Here is a 4338-nt window from a genome sequence, read left to right as displayed (position 1 = left end):
TCATGTTGAAGTGCAACGAATATCTTAGAATAAGAACAAGCGGACTTGAATAGAAAATAGTAGTAATTGCATTGAAACTTGAGGTACAGCAGAGCTTCACACCCTTGATCTATGGTGTGTAGAAACTCCACCGTTAAAAATACATAAGTGATGAAAGTTTAGGCATGGCCGAATGGCCAGCCCCCAAAACGTGATCAATAGTCTCCTAAGATGAATAATAAAATAAAACTGAGACCAAAGATATCTAATACACTAGTAAAAAGTTCTATTTATACTAAACTAGCTACTAGGGTTTACAGAAGTAAGTAATTGATGCATAAATCCACTTCCGGGACCCACTTGGTGTGTGTTTGGGCTGAGCTTGATCTTTACATGAGCTGAGGCTTCTTTTGGAGTTGAACGCCAAGTTGTAACATGTTTCTGGCGTTCAACTCTTGTTCGTGACGTGTTTCTGGCGTTTGACTCCAGAATGCAGGATGGAACTGGCGTTGAGCGCCAGTTTATGTCATCAAATCTCGAACAAAGTATGGAATATTATATGTTTCCGGAAAGCTCTGGATGTCTACTTTCCAACGCCATTGAGAGCGCGCCATTTGGAGTTCTGTAGCTCCAGAAAATTCATTTTGAGTGTAGAGAGGTCAGATTCCAACAGCATCAGCAGTCCTTTGTCAGCCTTTTTTCAGAGTTTTGCTCAGGTCTCTCAATTTCAAACAGAAAATACCTGAAATCACAGAAAAACACACAAACTCATAGTAAAGTCCAGAAATGTGAATTTTACATAAAAACTAATGAAAACATCCCTAAAAGTAACTAGATCATACTAAAAACAACCTAAAAATAATGCCAAAAAGCGTATAAATTATCCGCTCATCACAACACCAAACTTAAATTGTTGCTTGTTCCCAAGAAACTGAAAATCAATTAGGATAAAAAGAAGAGAATATACTATAAATCCCAAAATATCAATGAATATTAGTTCTAATTAGATGAGTGGGACTTGTAGCTTTTTGCTTCTGAACAGTTTTGGCATATCACTTTTTCCTTTGAAGTTTAGAATGATTGGCGTCTCTAGGAACTTAGAATTTCAGATAGTGTTATTGATTCTCCTAGTTAAGTTTGTTGATTTTTGAACACAGCTACTTTTATGAGTCTTGGCCGTGGCCCTAAGCACTTTGTTTTCCAGTATTACCACTGGATACAGAAATGCCACAGACACATGACTGGGTGAACCTTTTCAGATTGTGACTCAGCTTTGCTAGAGTCCCCAGTTAGAGGTGTCCAGAGCTCTTAAGCACACCCTTTTTGCTTTGGATTACGACTTTAACCACTCAGTCTCAAGCTTTTCACTTGGACCTGCATGCCACAAGCACATGGTTAGGGACAGCTTGATTTAGCCGCTTAGGCCTGGATTTTATTTCCTTAGGCCCTCCTATCCATTGATGCTCAAAGGCTTGGATCCTTTTTACCCTAGCCTTTTGGTTTTAAGGGCTATTGGCTTTTTCTGCTTGCTTTTTCTTTTTCTTTCTATTTTTTTTTGCCACTTTTTTTTCGCAAGCCTTTTGCTTTTTCACTGCTTTTTCTTGCTTCAAGAATCAATTTTATGATTTTTCAGATCATCAATAACATTTCTCTTGTTCATCATTCTTTCAAGAGCCAAAAATTTTAACATTCATAAACAACAAGATCAAAAATATGCACTGTTCAAGCATTCATTCAGAAAGCAAAAAGTATTGTCACCACATCAATATAATTAAACTAAATTCAAGGACAATTGTCAAAATTCATGTACTTCTTGTTCTTTTGAGTTAGAAACATTTTTCATTTAAGAGAGGTAAAGGATTTATGGAATTATTCATAGCTTTAAGACATAATTACTAAATACTAATGATCATGTAATGAAGACACTAACATAGATAAACATTTAACATAAAGAAACCGAAAAGCAGAAAAAAATTAAGAACAAGGAATGAGTCCACCTTAGTGATGGTGGCGTTTTCTTCTTGAAGAACCAATAATGTAATTGAGTTCTTCTATGTCTCTTCCTTGTCTTTGTTGCTCCTCCCTTATTGCTCTTTGATCTTCTCTAATTTCATGGAGAATGATGGAGTGCTCTTGATGTTCCACCCTTAATTGATCCATATTGTAACTCAAATCTTCTAGAGAAGTGTTGAGTTGTTCCCAGTAGTTGTTGGGAGGAAAGTGCATCCCTTGAGGCATCTCCGGGATTTCTTGGTGATGAGCTTCCTCATGCATCTCTTGGGATCCATGAATGGGCTCGCTTGTTTGCTCCATCCTTTTCTTAGTGATGGGCTTATCCTCCTCAATGGGGATATCTCCTTCTATGATGACTCCAGCTGAGTAACATAGATGGCAAATAAGATGAGGAAAAGCTAGCCTTGCCAAAGTAGAGGACTTATCGGCTATTTTGTAGAATTCAAGGGAGATAACTTCATGAATTTATACTTCCTCTCCAATCATGATGCTATAGATCATGATGGCCCGATCCACAGTAACTTCAGATCGGTTGCTAGTGGGGATGATGGAGCGTTGGATGAACTCCAACCATCCTCTAGCCACAGGCTTGAGGTCCAGTCTTCTTAATTGAACCGGCTTGCCTTTGGAGTCTCTTTTCCATTGAGCTCCTTCAACACATATGTCCCTAAGGACTTGGTCCAACCTTTGATCAAAGTTGACCCTTCTTGTGTAGGGGTGTGCATCTTCTTGCATCATGGGCAAGTTGAATGCCAACCTCACATTTTCCGGACTAAAATCAAAGTATTTCCCCCGAACCATTGTAAGATAGTTCTTTGGATTCGGGTTCATACTTTGATCATGGTTCCTAGTGATCCATGCATTGGCATAGAACTCTTGAACCATCTATATTCTGACTTGTTGAATGGGGTTGGTCAGAACTTCCCAACTTCTTCTTTGAATCTCATGTCGGATCTCCGGAAACTCATTTTTCTTGAGCTTGAAAGGGACATCAGGGATCACCTTCTTCTTGTCCATAACATCATAGAAGTGGTCTTGATGGGCTTTGGAGATGAATCTTTCCATCTCACACGACTCGGAGGTGAAATCTTTTGTCTTCCCTTTCCCTTTTCTAGAGGTTTCTCCGGCCTTAGGTGCCATCAATGGTAATGGAAAAACAAAAAGCTTATGCTTTTACCACACCAAACTTAAAATATTGCTCACCCTCGAGCAAGAGAAGAAAAAAAAAAGAAGAAGAAGAATAAGAGAAAATATGGAGGAGAGTAGGGGAGGTGTATTCGGCCAAGGTGTAGAAGAGGAGGTTGTGTTGTGTGAAACTTAAGGAGAATGGAGGGGTTTATATAGGGAGATGAGATGGAGTAGGTTCGGCCATTTAGGGTGGGTTTGGGTGGGAAAGAAATTTGAATTTTGAAGGTAGGTGGGGTTTATGGGGAAGAGTGGATGGTTGTGAGTGGTGAAGGGGTAATTGGGAAGAGAGATTGAGGTGATTGGTGAAGGGTTTTGGGGAAGAGTGTTTATTGGAAAGAGAGGATGAATGTTGAGAAGGGGGGAGAATATGGTAGGTGGGGATCCTGTGGGGTCCACAGATCCTGAGATGATCCTGTGGGGTCCACAGATCCTGAGGTGTCAAGGATTTACATCCCTTCACCAATTAGGCATGTATAATGCCTTTGCATGCAATTCTGGCATTTAAACGCCGAAGTGATGCATGTTCTGGGCGTTCAACGCCCATGTGCAGCATGTTTCTGGCGTTGAACGCCAGTTCCATGCTTGTTTCTGGCGTTCAACGCCAGCTCTCCTCAGGGTGCATTCCTGGCGTTTGAACGCCAGGGTGTTGCTTGTTTCTGGCGTTCAACGCCAGATCCATGCTCTATTCTGGCATTGAACGCCAGCCAGATGCTCCTTACTGGCGTTTAAACGCCAGTAAGTCCTTCCTCCAGGGTGTGATTTTTCTTCTGCTATTTTTGATTCTGTTTTTAATTTTAATATTTTTTTTGTGACTCCACATGATCATGAACCTAATAAAACATAAAAGAATAATAAAATAAAATTAGATAAATAAAAATTGGGTTACCTCCCAATAAGCACTTCTTTAATGTCAATAGCTTGACAGTGGGCTCTCATGGAGCCACACAGGTGATCAGGTGAATGTTGTATAGTCCCAACACCAAACTTAGAGTTTGGTTGTGGGGATTCAACACCAAACTTAGAGTTTGGTTGTGGCCTCCCAACACCAAACTTAGAGTTTGACTGTGGGGGCTCTGTTTGACTCTATACTAAGAGAAGCTCTGCATGCTTACTCTCCCTTGTTACAGAAGGATAGCCGTGTGCCTTAAACACAAGGTA

The sequence above is a fragment of the Arachis duranensis genome, chromosome 10, assembly GCF_000817695.3.
Source record: "Arachis duranensis cultivar V14167 chromosome 10, aradu.V14167.gnm2.J7QH, whole genome shotgun sequence".
Lineage (NCBI taxonomy): Eukaryota > Viridiplantae > Streptophyta > Magnoliopsida > Fabales > Fabaceae > Arachis > Arachis duranensis.
This window is presented reverse-complemented; position numbering follows the sequence as displayed.